General features: G+C 42.0%; 1 protein-coding gene across 3 annotated transcripts in view; it reads left to right on the forward strand.

Annotated features, from left to right (window-relative positions):
* The first annotated feature begins 465 nt into the window (after positions 1-465).
* Positions 466-15,219, forward strand: part of CZH18orf25 (chromosome Z C18orf25 homolog) — a 44,055-nt gene continuing 29,301 nt past the window's right edge. For all 3 annotated transcript variants that reach the window (XR_005931550.1, XM_030005734.2, XM_030005736.1), the window contains exon 1: positions 466-639. The gene's annotated coding sequence lies outside the window, so the exon portion shown is untranslated. The remainder of the gene's footprint in view (positions 640-15,219) is intronic.

The raw sequence follows: 15,219 nt of genomic DNA on the forward strand, positions 1-15,219 counted from the left end.
TTTACCTCAGCAATCCTCTACGGGCGGGCGACTCCACGGCGCGAACAGCCCTCGGCCATGGCTGCCAGCCGCCGTTCCCCCTCACGCCATCTCAGCCTCGCCACCACATGCCTCTCTCCCGCCGAAGCCGGGCGCGTCCCCTCAAGCGATGCCCCGCGGGGGACCCCACAGGACTTTTAGGGGGGGGCTGCCTGAGGGCTTCGGGGCGGGGAGGGCTGCCCGGCTGCGTGTGGGGAGGGCGGCGGGTCGCAGCCCGCCCGCCCGCCTCAGGTCGCCGCGGGAAGCGGAGGGGGGGGGGGGGGAGGCAGAGGAGAGAGAGAGAGGGGGCGGAGCCCGCCGGCGCCGCTCTTGGCCGCGGGGTGGCGCTGTTGTCGGGCGGCGGCCGCTCTTGCGCGGCGCTCGGCTGCTCCGGCGGCGGCGGCGGCGGGAGGGAGGAAGTGACGCCGCGCAGCGGAGCCCCGCGGCCTCCGGTGACATTCTCTGTGGCGTCGGGGGCGCGGGGGGGGGGGGGGGGGGAAACGGCGGCGGAGGCGGCGGCGGCGGCAACAAGAAGGCTGAGACCCGGCTCCTCCTCGGCCGCCCATGTCCCAGCTGCTGCCCCCCGCGGGGGGAGGCCAGGAGGGGCCCTGAGTCGTTGAGGTGAGTGGGGCCGGCGCGGTCGGGGTTCGCCCGTTTGCGCTTGTCCGGCGTGGGGCCGGGTCGGGCCGCCTCGCCTCAGCGGCGGTGGCGCCGGAACCGTGGCCGTTAGCCCCGCTGTGGGTGTTTGTATGTGTGTGTGTGTGTGTGGGGGGGGGGGGGTTAGCGGCCTCGTCGTCCGCCGTCCCCTCGCTTCTTCCCCTCAGGGCCCGGCGGGAGCGGCCCCGGGGCGGCTCGGAGGGGCCTGGTCCCGGCGGAGCCGGGTATCCTCCGCGGCGGGAGAGGGGTTTCAGGGCAAACGTGGGTGCCCGTTGGGTGGCTTTTAGGTGTGACCGACTCGGTGAGGGGTGACCTCCATCAGGGCCCGACACGGTGCCTGGGAGGCAGGAGTCCAGCCTAGCCGCCGCTTTTTTTTTTTTTTTTTTTGGGTCCTAATCTTACCCGGAGTCATCGGATGAAAGCTTCGCCACAGCTCCTGGAAGCAACTTCTGGCCACTTTGTGTTTCCCAGGACTTCTGTAACGCGTCGTGGGATGGCGTTAGCTGTCGGGGGGGGAAAGGGCTTTGAAAAACAAGGCGTGTAATCGCTCTAGTTTTACGCTTCTCTAGGTTGTTTTGGGTTTTTTTTTTGCTGCTTTGTTTACCTTGGATGATGCGGGGGTATATATTTTATGTGGAAAAAAAGTTCAAGTTGTTCGTTGCTTATCTAGCCTGAGTTCCCCTTGAGCTCCTAACATCTAATGGGTTGCAGATGTGGCTTTCAGCGACACAGCCGTCCGAGGAGAATATAAAATTTAACTGTGCTACTTGTTCTCTTTAAAAAGGAAAAAGGCAGTCTGAGCAAACTTGTAATATTTTAACTATTTCCCCAGTTCCAGTATTGTAACTTTCCTTGCATTGAGGTTATTGGACAACTACTTAAAAGGCCACTCTCTGAAAGACTTGGGGTTTGGGTTTTTTTGTTGTTTACATTGTGTAGCTGGTAGGGAGAGCTTCCCCCTTTGTTAAGTAGCATCTAATTGTATTTATGTCTTAGTTTGTTAATAGTGGAACAAGGCTACTTGTATTAAAGTTTGTAGGTTCCTTTGTGAAACCGTAACTGCAGTAACTTGGTTAAAAAAGGTCTTGGTTGTAACTAGTTACACACTGTAAACCAGCACAAAGTACCTAACAGCATTTCAAAGGCTTGAAGAAACCTGTGTGTAGAGATGCTGTGGCATAAGTCAATCCTGTTTGGTATTGGTTTGGGTTTTTTTCCACTGGCAAGTAATTCTAGCTTTTAAAAATGAATGAGTAGTAAATCTTTGAACCCTTGAGCATCTCTTTAAAAATGTAAAATTTCTCTGAATTCCCCTCACCCCCCCCCCCCCCCCCCGAGATTCTATTTGCTTTTAAGTCTTCTCTGGTACTTGTCAAGCACAAGACCAAAAAAGTTTCACTTACAGGCAAGTGCTAGCCTATTTCCAGTTTTCAAGCTAAAATTTTAAGTACAAACAGTAATAGCTCTCCCCTTAGAACCGCAAAGAAAGGTTAAATTTAAAATGTTTCTCTTAAAGCATCTTACGTTGCTTAAGTCTATTAAAAAACTTAATGTTTGACCTTGAGGTGGAAACTGGGTATGGTGCTTTTTTGAGGTCTTCATCTTGTGGTTCTCCTGCCCTAGTTAACACCTGTAATTGCTGTTTCTGTGATACGAGAGCTGAAAGTCAGGCAGTCACAACAGTGCAGCTTCCCCTGTTGCCCTGGAGGAGGGCAACATTGCCTTTGCGGAGCTAATAGGTTGGTAACAAGCTCTAAGGAGAACAGTAAGTTGCTTGTCATGTGTTTGCTAAACCCCAACATCCCCCCCCTTATACGTGTATGATTCAAAAGCAGTGAGATGAATGAAGTGCAGAGAACTCAGCTATCCAACAGCAATCACTTTTAAGCATCGTTTTCTGAGTATTTCTCACACCTAGTCTTCTAGAGCAGTCTGGTGCTGGCAAGAGAAGCTCCAAAGGGGAGGGTTATGTGGCTACTAAAAGCTAGTAAAATACTGCTTTCTGTGGTTCTGGTATACCAGTAATACTGGTGTTTTGTCTAGGGGATTAGGAGGAGGGACAGCGGGGGTGAGGGAAGGTAGTACGTGAGTTTGGGCAGCTGGTATTTATGCTCAAGTATGAGGATAACAGTTCTGACTCATTTTTAAACACTTGAATTTTTAATTATAATGTGTCGACTATTTCTGTTTGCTCTTCAGCCTAATTGCTAGTTGGCATCATGAAGAGGTGCGATGAGAAATTCCTGAGAAATCAGGAAGAGGAAAGGACTGTAGTCTTCTTACACAGTCAAGCGTTATGATGTGTATTGCAGTACAGCCTGGCCATCTATGCTTGTGTTCGATAGGTGCACGAAGGCTGCCTGCTTGGTAGAAATTAAAGCACACAAACAAGTTGGGAAATGAGTGGATACTTTAAACCGGGTACTGCGGAGGGAGGGAAAAGGGGAAGGAACCTGAAGCCAACCGCAAGGCAGTTGAGAATGGTCGATATGGAGTGGTCACAACACACACAAACCAAGGACTGCTCTAACTGATAAAAGAGAGGTAGGAAGGGTGTTTGTGTATGTTTGACAAATGGGCAGATCACGCTGGCAGCTGACAGTGTGGAGGAGGTGAGGATTAATGAGGTAAGATAAGATTGGATGAACAAAGAGTAAATATAGAGAATCATGAGGGGCTTTGAACACTAAGCATTAGTGAGATAAGTTGGTGTAACTTGATCAGAGCAACAAGAAATAATTGCCTTGGTTGTCCTGACCTCCCATCTCCTTGCAGTCTATTTACCTTTAAAACGCAGGCTACTTTGCCTTGCCTTGATTTTGTTCACTTTCTTCACTATCTCTTGTATATTATCACGTCAACTCCCTGCTCCACCAAGGATGTATGCCCATCTATGACCCGCCTGTATATCAACATCTCACTTAAACATCTGCTAATGAGATGGGAGTCTCTACGTACCACGCTGCGAAAGCGGCCGCAGACGGAGCATTCACAACTGTCTGGTTACCCTCTGACCGAAATGTCACCACTGGATATGTTAAAGCTTTGGAAACTTTTAAAATGAGTAAATAGTTTCAAGCAACCTCTATTTAGTTTTCTATAATGTTTCAAAGTTAGTGTGTTGATGGTACTTTTTGACAGAATTGGGTCTATGGTCAATCTCAGCTTCTGTGTTTTTATCTGCAGTTGACTAAATGACTTAGAAAACTGTAAACATTGACAGAAACTGAGCAGCAGATTTAATAACACATTTACTAGATCAGAGTGAAAGATTTAAATACCATAGTTACAAGCGTATAACTCGCACGTCAGAACAAGCACTCTGGAAAAGAAGTACTAAGACTTGAAAATCTTTGCTGGCTTGAATGTTATCGGTAGCAATGGGGAACCAGAAATGAAGCAGCAGTGGGAGAGGGGGACAGGCGTAGTGCTGGGAAAGAGCTCTGGGATAAAGTTGTGTGGTACGGTGCGTGTCGCTGCGCAGTTGCAGCTCCGAGAGAACCCAAGGCTTACGTGGCAAGGAAACCACTTTTGTCTTGGTTTTCCAGTACGTGAGTCAAAGTTCAGCAGAGGACCGACACTTGTGCCTTTAACTTTAGCACTGTAACTCAGGAGCAGCTGAACTGTTACAACAGCAGAATCTGTGGCAGCAAATACTATTGCAGGGAACTTAGTATGATTTTCGTGGTGATTTGTGTTGTCTTTCTGTCGCATCTTTGTTCCAGGTTTTTAATGCATAATGCAGTTCTGAGTCTGCGACTTGAGGTCGAGAGTGCAACGTCTACAAATGTGCAATTCTGAGCAAAAAGAAAACTGGATGAAGGAGACTCTAAATGAAAATGTGCATGTAGTGTAAATATTAGCCTCTGCAGTTGCTTTCTCATAACAGAGTACATCTCTGAGCTAGACTGGAGTGACTGATACCTTGTCACTTGCTCAGTGTTACTGCGAAGGGTTAGAATTTAAATTTGTGGTTGTCCGTTCCCACTTGTTAGTGTTCCCTCTTCACATGTCTGATCAGCATGAATAGAGGCTGTACAGTTTCTCCACGGATATGACTGACTTTCCGCAGTTTGGGCACACTTCGATTACTCATTCAGGACTGAAAATGAGATGCAGCTCAGTTGCTGAGGTGTTGCTGTTACACCGCTGCAGATGCATTACTGAATGCACAGGGGGGTCAAGTAACATGCCTGTGGTCATCTGGTGAGTCAGCTTTAGATTTGGAATGATCCAACCTAATATCCCTTTTTATTTAAGAAGGTATTTAGGGTTTTATATCAATTTGACTACGTATTCTGTCTCTTGGATGCTCAGAAATTAAGCAGCAGAATAGTATACATGCTTCAGCTGTATCATGCCTTGTGATATTTGGTCTCCAAGAGGACAGCTTAAAAACTGTTAGGACTCAATCTGACAGCTTGTTAATCATAAGCAGAACAGGTGGTCACTTTCTAATTAAATGCAAGTATTTAAGAATCTTTCAAGCTAGCATTTTTGTTTCAATATACATGGATCATGGATTTTACTTTATAGTGAGACTTCTGCAGCATCCTGCACAATGCGCTTCTGCTTTGATACTTCAAAATTTCCTGGAAATGAGCAGGAAGAGCCAGACCGTGATTGGATAAGTGTTCTTGCTATGTTTCTGCTGTAAGGTCTTGTTTCATGGTGCTTGGTCATTAGCTTTTCAAGACTTATTTTAGAGAAGGCAGATTTCACTTCCATTCATCCAATATGGGTAGAGACCAAGTGACTCACAGGAGCAGAGCTGGGAATAACTAAGAGCCAAACTTTATAATACGAGTTGTCTGTGTGATGATGCAGTTATTACCGTTTGAGAAATTTTGTTTTTCATTGGGAGTATTGCATTTCCATGGTACCAGTTTGAGGTTGGCGCTGCGTGCTCCAATAGTATTGTCAAACTTTGTGAAGTAAAAAGCAGCAGCTTAACATGATAGCCAGGTAAGGTTAAGACAGTATTGTTCTCTTGTACTGTGGATTTCTCATCAGTTGGTAATCTCCTGACTCCTCAGCTCGCTCTCCCAGTTCTTGCTCTCGGGGAGTGCCAGCTCTTGCTAGAGAGACAGTTCTAAGTAATCTGGCAAAAGAAAAATTTTAGGGAAGAAGGGTTGGTAAAGAGTAGGTCAGGAAGCTGTCTACTAATTCCATATGCTTGTGGTTGGAAATACAATGTAAGATAAGGGGGGTTTAGAGGCCGTCTCCTAGTGAAGTAAGTTGGATGAAATGCTGGTAGCCTGAGGCTTCATTGTGTTTAGTAAGATGTCTTTTGGAAATGAAGCTGTCATTGTGGGTAGCAGTGCCCGTGAGCTGAATGACTGATAAATACAATCTGAGTTGTCAATAGCTATGGTTCCTCCAGAGCTGGTAATACTTTTGATCAGCACTGTGCAGAATCTGTGAAGAGTTATAAAAAAGCCCATTTCTTTGAGTATTGTTTTAAAAAAGCCTTTAAGGTGAAGTTTTATTTTCCATGGTTCCAGTTACTGATATTAATAAGTCGTCATAAAGGCAATTCACAAGCTTTGGGTCTGCTCACTGTAATAAAGAAAATCCAGAAATTGGTGAATACCAATAAAACTAAGCTAGGGAAGTTTAGTGAATATCTTGCCAGAGTCAGCTAATTATTGAGGGCTTATGAAGTTATAGACATTGCCTCAATTTAAAGTTGGTTTGATAACAGACACTTGATTTCCCTTTTTTGTTTTACAAGATCAGAATGGTTTTCCTACTTTTTAACACCTGTAGTGGATTTCACTGTTTGTCTGTGTGGAACTCATCAAGGTACAGCAATAATAAGATTCTGTGTTGAATGAACAGAATGGGGTTGAATTAATACTCGCGACTTGATGCACTTTTTTCCTTCTGTTCTTTTGCTGGGGAAGTTGTATATATTGTTTGTCTCCTGTTGCTAACCATTAGTTTTATTCTTATGAAAGCTCTGCCAGCTGAGCCTCTTTTTCCTAAATCAAGAACAATAATGTAACAAATCATTTTGGGGTAAATTATGCTTCTATTTAAGGGTAGGTAAGTTTGGGGTTTGGGGGGGGGGTGTTGTGTCTTGTCGTGTCCCGTCCCCCCCCCCGCAGTACTTGCATGGTACTGATGAAAACTACCTTTTAATTTTCTTTTGTTCTTTTTATAGCTGGTAACTTGGTATCCTTTTACATGCTGTTATTTAATTTCTGTAGTCAAATATATGCAAAGTCTTCCGTATGTTGTGGGAAAGAAATGTCTGTTTCCTGGTCTGTCTGTTATCCTCTCAAAGTAGAGGTCAGATTTCTTCATCTTTGCCAAATGGGAGTAAACACTGTAGGAAGAAGTATCTGATAGTAAAACCAGTGTTAGAGGCATTATTCACAATGCACATGTAACTGGCTTTCGACCTAATCAGTTCTGGTTTTTGAAATACCCAAGGTGGCTTTTGTTCATTTTTAGAACCAACCTGTGTTTACTTCATACTGTTTTTTTTTTCATCTGTTGTCAAAAGCTTATTCTAAATTAACCCTCTCCTGCACTGTCCTTTTTCTTTACCAGGCTTTGTTCTCCTTCCATAACAGACCGTGCCACAGTCCCTTTAATTCTGCCAGTGCCCACAGATGTTTGTCTGTGGCTGTGGCATCCTACAAGAATTTAACTTTTTTGTTGCTTTAGTTTCTTAGGAAAGCTCAAGTAAGAGTGTTAGGATTTGTAAAGATACAGACCTAAAGGTTAACTTGAGTTAGCTGTGCTCTTGAGCATGGTTCAGTGGCACAAGCAAGCTTTCTTGGTGAGAAGGTAGGGGGTTGTTTCCAGTGAAGCTACCTATACCTGTTGCTTATTGAGTCCTAATTAGGTCATGATAGACCAGTGTCATGAGTGCTTTCTTCTTCAGGAGCACTTTGGACATGTAAAGACTATGGTATCGATTGTTAGCAATCTCGCGGATGTTGAAATCAATTGGGACCTCTTATTACTGGTCAAAAAATGATCAAGGGTTTGGTGTCAAGAACAGCCCAACAGCAGTTGGTATCTCACTGTTACTAAAATTTTAATAATTGGAATGCAATGTGACTTTGCCTTTAGAGTATTGATAGCATTTATTTTTTCAGTAATATACCTACTGCAAATTCATGTTGCAGTATTTAGATTTTATATTACTAGCTTAATAATTAAAGAAACAAATGAATAATATTAGTGGCTTGTGGGTGAGAAAATGACTTCAGATCAGGGTTTGGTTGGCTTACAGCTCCTTTCCAGCCCTTCTGTAGAATTTGGGCATGTCACCTGATCTCTCTTCTTCAGTTGGCCAGACCATAAAATGGGTATGTTACTGCCCTATGCCAGGAAGATACTGGCTTAAAGCAAAGACACAGTACTGGTGTTGAATTAAAGTATTTGAAGCTTTGAAATACCTGAGGGTCGGTTTTATTTATTTTCTGTGGCAAAGATGTGTAAAAAGGTCCGATCATAAAATACCTACAAACTGTAGAGTCACTTAATATCTCTTAACTCATCTTTGTTAAACGGCTGTGATAAATCCATACCGCTTTTAGTTCGGTGACTTGAGCTCTTAGATAGCTGTAAGAGATGGGGAGATGCTGGCGAGTTGCTGCATGAGCTGTGGAAGTGCCCGTAAGACAGCCCGGGTGGTTGTAGCGTCGGTTCGGTAGGCAGCACTGTTACTGGAAAGGAACGTTATGCAGAACTTGACAAAACAGCTCTCTTATCTGCGGAGACTATCTTTCCTCCTGATGTCAAGGGTTATGCAATTTTGGAGTGGTGTTTTGCAAGATCAGGTGAACGGTCCAATGCTCTCCCTTGCTCCAGGCCTGTCGCTGCTGTCTGTTGTGTAAGATGCTCTCCTTGCTGTCCTTCTGGACCCTGACTCTGATCTCATCCAGCCAACTAGCCCCGTGTTAAGGTGCACAGCTTTCCTCTGGGAAGTTGAATTACAAAAGAACTTGATGGGTGCTAACTGGCCCAGCAGGTAGGCAGTTCTGCCTCTTAACAGTGCCAGTGGACTACGAGAAGTGGACTTGAGGGCTCCTGGAACTGCAGCCTGTGTCCCATGGCACTCGTTGCTGCTTCAAGATTCCCAAATAACAGCAATTAACATTTGTGCCTGTCTGTGCTGGACCAGCTTTGATTTTTGCAGGCGACAGCAGCACAAGCCCTTCTCGAATGAATACTGCAGTACTAAGAAGACTTTACTACTTCAAAGTTACGTTGCAGTTGTCCTCATCTGCCAGTTGGAGCTATTGGTGAATAACACAATGTTTGATTAGTTTCAGGATATTTCAGATAACTGTTCTTAATAGAAAGAAAATCTGTGCTCTGAAAATCAAGATTAATTTGTTACTGTTAAGCTGAAGCAATTTAAAATGTGGCTTTTCTGTGAGCATTACTTTATTGACCATTGTAGAACAATAGACCAACATTTCTTGAGGAGAAGAGGTCTGTTTATATGGAATGGCATGAACCAGCGGAGGAAGCACAGAATACATTTCCTTTGAGTAACAGAAATGGATAGGTAATGTGGGAAAATTTGTTAAACTCAAAATCTTAGAAAAAGATGGTACATCTGTACGACTGTCCTCAGTAGGGTGATCTTCTGCAAGCTAATATATGGCAGAGAGAAAAAGAAATGAAGCATGGCAATCCTAGCATTGATTTCTGCCACTAGTTTTGTTGAAAGAATAATGAAAAAATACAAGAACGAGTTGCTTAATTTTTTTGGAACAGATAGCAATAAAAATATGCACCCTCTAATTTTTAGAGAGCATTGTGGACTTTAAATCGCTGCACACTTGAGAAAAATGGTTTCACTATGAGGAAGAAATGAGGTTTTTAGAAGGCTAAGTGCAGCCAACCCTGTGTGCCTTTATCTGTATGCTAATGAATTTGTTTTTATGAGGACTGCTGGGTTTTTTTTTTTTTTGTGGGATTCCAGTGCAGCTGGTGAATGTTTCTGGAAGCCTGTGTGCAGGCTTGTGAACTAACCCATAGCTGGTAGTTACCTTTCATTTGAAAGAGGCAGAATATGTGCATTAAGCATTACAATGCAAAAACCTGTATTTAAATGTAAAGTCTTGCTTCTTATTTACAATGAAAAATGTTGCTTTTCAAGGTTGCAAAGGATGCTCAGCAAACCTTTGTTTTAACACGTATACTTGTAATTTTTATTCAGTCTTGGATAATTTGTGTATGCAGCCTGTTGAGCACTCAGTAGGAGCAGCTTATTTTTAACCTTCATTTGTTTATGCAAAACCAGTTGAAACACAGCATTAGTTTAATCCTTTCTTCTTTTGTTTCACACAGCAATTCTCTTACCATGTTAGTTGTGAAGGGTCCTATTCTTTAGGATTGCTACCAGGCCTGATTTATGAATCATCTGATAAAGAGCCAGCTCCACTCCCAGAAATGTGCCTTAGGTAGAATTGTATGCTAGTGAGTCAGCTTTAGGGCAGCATTTTCAAAGGAACACTATATAAATTACACAGTATCCATGTGGGGGTGGCTTAGTGTTATGAAAAATCTGCTCTAGAGCATCGTGCACACACATCCACACAGAGCTGAGTCAACTGTCTTGAGTTAAATTGGGTGCTGGTCACATTTCTGTTGTTTTAAGTGCATGGGTATGTGTGATACTTACAAGAAAAAAAAAGAATGTATGGTATCTCGGGGAGGAGATGAACAAGTCCAAAAGACAGCAGTTGGGAAGTCCAGAAAGCGTTGGTACATCTACATTTGTCTGGATGCAGATTAGTCTTGTTTGGTAGAGGTCTAATGGTTTGGCTTGATTAGTTGTTAGTTACTTAGACATTTGGTTGTTGGGCATACCTGTATGTGTTATTTGTACTAGAATGTTACTGGTGAGTTTGCTGAATTAAGTGTGTTGGCTTTTAATGGAAAGCAAGGCGATTCAAGTAAAAAAAAGAAAACAAAAAAAACCCACCACCACTCAGGTACAACTCCAAGGTTTTTGGCGAAGCTTCGGAAGCGGCCAGAGTCACATCTTCAGAGTTACGTGGCTCTGTCAGAAGGGGACATAGCTTTGGTCTTTGCCAAAAGTTTCTCCTGTATTACAAAGTGGACTTGTGCGTCACGGTCAACTCCTCAGTACCCAGGTCGTGTGCTGCTTCGGTCCTTTCCCAACCCACCATCCTTAGACACATAGTCTATCAAGCGTTTGATTCGGAGTTCTTGATGAGCTTGCCTAAGTGTTTACATTTTTTTAAAAAGTCAGCTGTTTTAAATAATTTTATTAGCCTCAGTTGTATAACTTGTCATTACCTCTCTCACACCTCTAATTTATTCCATCTATGCTTAGATATGTTTGGTAAATGTGAAATAATGTAATCCACTGGTGATGGAAATAACCATTTATGTAAGTGTGAGCCACTATAGCCTTTAGTTCTGTATAAATATGAAAACAAATTCAGATTTAGATGAAAATACTGACTTCTGTGACACTGGGGCTAGAAGGTAGTAGATGCTCTGGAAGGATCTCTGTAGTTAGCTGTGTATTCTGAACAGGTAACTCCTATGCAGCAGTGCAGTTTAACTTTTCATTTACATAGTCACAAAAGCTTAAAGAACGTACTTGATGTTATTTTCTGCAAAAATATAGGTACGGTTTCTCATTTTTTTTAAATTACAGCTTGCAAATGAATGGCTAGTGGTGCAAGGAGCTAGGTTGTTCAAACTTTTCTTTCAGTGCTAGCTAAAATGGCATTAAAAGACAGTGTTCTGCTAGATAATTTTTTTCATTTAAACAATTGCTAGAGCTCGCATACAAAGGTGATATGGTTGTAAGCAGGGAAAAGAAGTGGTCTGTTGGACCCTGCATAAGAGGAAATGGGTCAGTAATAAACTAAAGTGACTTTTAACAGCAAGCTGCTATGAAAAACTTGGTACTTCCGAAGTAAGAATCTGTCATATCCACAGCTGCTGAGAAAAAGAGCTGGTTTGCTTCATTCCTTCATTCATGCTAGGCATTCTTTATCATTAATCAGTTCAATAACACCTAAAATGACAATGTACAATTAAGGTTAGGGTGCTGTGGTGTTTGTTAAGTATTTCAGGCCTTATCATTTGTTTGGGTGAAACTCATTTCCTTCTGACATTGCAGGATATGCAATTATAAAGAACAACATTTACTGAGAGCAAACCAAACAAAAATATTATGATGGATGTATGAGTGGCCAGTTATTGATTGATAAAGGGCATGCATGCCATCTTTGATATAACTCTTTGTGCAGTAGTATGTATTACTTAATAGCATACATTCTATGCTAGTGCTTTAAAAAGCTACTAACACCTCTGTTTGAATTCAATTTCTTACTTTTTAATCATTTTTTATCTTCAAAAATCTCAGAGCAAACAGTGCTGTGAAAGAAACACTCAGTGCCCTCTCCTGTGTCTAGCTGGAACCTGTGGGTTCAAGGTATGATGAGACTGAACAGCAGGTAGTTTTTAATCAGATTTGTTTTTTTCTAAAGGGATGGTTTGTGCTTGCCCTCCCTTCCCTCCTTCCTGCCAGCTCTGGTGGAAAATTTCACTTAGTTTCTAGTTTTGTTTTCTGCTGGCTTAGTGAAGTGAATCTACCCAAGAAAGGATGAGCCAGTTCTGGTGCGAAGGAGGGAACATGACTGCGCAGTCGCGGTTAGGTAGGGGGTAAAACCCATCCCTGTTAGTGGCAGCGAACTGTGAGATTGGCTGGGCTGTCTCTACTAATCTGACCTTCAAAATCCTTCTGGATTTCTTTGCTAAAGTGCAGGTTTCATAGTGTACAAATTCTGTGCCTTTACAAATGAGTGCACAATTTGAAAACATTTCCCAGGTAAAGGTACAGTTAGATATTTAAGGGCTTCTGCATACTGGTGTGTTCTCTGTGTGGCTGGAAAATAAAATAATTTCTGTTGGAAAAATCTAGCACAGAAGTTTTTACAGAATTGCCTTTTAAAATTGTCAGTGCAGTATCTGTGCATCAGAAAAAGGAGAATGACATTTCTAAGCAATGTCTAATTAAGTATCCATCTGTGTGTGTAAGCATCACAACTTATTTTTCAGTGCTACGTTCTCATTTAAGTAAAAAACTGCTCTTTCTCTAGCATAACCTTGAGATTACGTTCTCTAGTACTGTTACTAGAAAAGTGAGTGACAAGAAAGGAATGGGAGTTTTTCAGTATAGTCTCTCTGATCTATACATTTCTTGAGTAGAACTGAATCAGTATGTTTTTTCTTTCTTTGAGACAAAGCTTTCCTTGGCATAGATATTTTCCCCTGAACTGTCTGTATTCTTCCTTGCAGCAAAGTCTGAGTCACGATAGACTTTTTTTTCCACTGAGATAAATATGAAGTTCTTTTTAATATATATACTAATACTCAAATTGTTGACGTTTAAATAGCCAGTTCAAGGGACCTGGAGAGTACAAACCTCATTAGAGCAAGTATTTTTTTCCATGCACACAGGAACACATGTCAATGTTGACAGATAGACTTTTGTGAAGTTACTAGTCCCTGTGCTGCCTTCTCACTCAAAATATAATTCACTGATCACTGTATGAAGGATCAAACCAGCGTGGTTTGAGTAGTTAAAGTAAGATCCTACTTAATAATAAAAAAATCTTAAGTCATTGTAATTAGACTGTTAGCAAGGTGTCAACATGTAGATGAAACGTAATTTTTTCTGATAGGCCAGAGAGATGGAAAGGCAAGTGCAGGTGTTCTTATAGTCCCTTTGGGAGCTGTGAGGTAGATGATGTTCCCAAGTAGGACATTGGTGAAAAAAGAGTCTCTAGTTCACTTCGGCTGCCCTTTAGCTTTGTGTCGAGCTCTGTTCTTTATGCTCCCCAGGCTAAAACGATGAATAGTGCAGAAGCTGTTCTGCAGTTATTAGTATGAATATTTAAATACATTTCGTTTGGCCAGGCTAATATTCTGGTTTGTGTTTGAGCAGCCAAATTTTTCCTTACACGTACATTTCAAAACTCTAGAAAAGATATTTTTCTTTTCAAAGTGCATGACCAGAACAAAGCTGGGAGTTGCACTAGCAGGGACAATACATACCCCACTGTGTATAACTCTTGGCCGGTCATTCAGTCATCAAATCTGTGTTTTACTTACCTGTATAATAGGAGAATTATTTAATAATGTAGATTTGCAGATGAAGTATATAGAACTACTGATTTTATTACAGTATTGGGATGCATTTATGTCTTGGAACATGTGTATTCATCATTTGGGTTTGTTGATGCTGTGCTGTGGCCTTGGAAATAAATTGGTTCTTCTGCGATATTTATTGCCTGCATTAAATTACCATCTTCAGAAATTCTTCTTTTAAGTTGCTTTCAAGAGAGTTTTACTCAGTGCAAGCATTGGCAAACATTTTTCTTTATATATATATATATATGTTCCTGTATTTTACAGTGTGTATTTTATTCTTTTTTGGGAAGTAAAATGCTGGGTTTACTGTTTGTTTGGGGTTTGGGGTTTTTTGGGTTGGTTTTTTGTTTTTTTGTTGGTTTTTTTTTTCATATTTAGCAGTCCTAGAGTTGTCATCTCCATCTTTCTTGTGTTGCCTGATACTAACTAAGCTTTCCTTCCTTAACTGGTGTTTCTCTCCCATAAATATTTTCATAATTTTCTTGTACCATTTCATTCATTAGCCTGAAGGAAGCATGAACTCTTATTTTAGTATTCTTTAAATATGAAGTTTCAAAGTGGGTTAGGGCGGACAGGACAACACTGAGCTTTTCACAGGACCTTTTAGAAGCAGGGAAGTAGCCTTACTCTCTGCTGCGGATGGAGGGGGGGAAGCAGCGTGCAATTACACACGTACAATTACAGGCAGCTCAGGATGGATCAGGAAACTGAAGAAGGATTGTGAGGGTACAGAAAAATCCCTCTGAAGCATCCATGTTTTCTCAGGCTCAAGTAATAATTGCCCTCGTCTGCAGGAATGCATTTTTTAAAAACAGTAGATTAATTCTTACTACTGCTTTTTCTTATCTGTGCTTTTTTTGAAGTGGCATAAATTTATCATTTACTATACTTGTAAACCCATAAGCGATTTGTTCCATAGCATTCATCTGTAAGTGGAATGTGGTAGTTGGAAGATCTTTCTGTTGAATTCCAAGTGAAAATTTAGGTGGAAAGCAATGTGTGAATAATGAATATAAAATTATAAATATTGATCTCTAAAACAAAATTTCCCTGAAGGTGCTTCAGGTACTTTTGGGTTGATAATGTGCAAGTTATCAATCAGATAAATAGCTTGGGTTTTTTGTATTTGCACTGAAGCAATGCAATTTATTAAATTATAATTTGAAGTAACATGTAGGATACTGGTGTGGGTGGATACTGTTTCTTGCTTGCAGCCCATACTATTTGATGCTGTTTTCCTGGCCGATTTGAGAGAAACTAGGTCAGCCTCTAGGTTCTCATGCAAGCAGGACTTGTATGGGAGACACTCAAGGAGCACTTGAATGGTGTATTAGATACTCCTAAAAAGTCTTTATGTGACTCACTAGCGTGGTA

This window comes from Aquila chrysaetos, chromosome Z (genome assembly GCF_900496995.4).
Source record: "Aquila chrysaetos chrysaetos chromosome Z, bAquChr1.4, whole genome shotgun sequence".
In the NCBI taxonomy this organism is placed as follows: Eukaryota; Metazoa; Chordata; class Aves; order Accipitriformes; family Accipitridae; genus Aquila; species Aquila chrysaetos.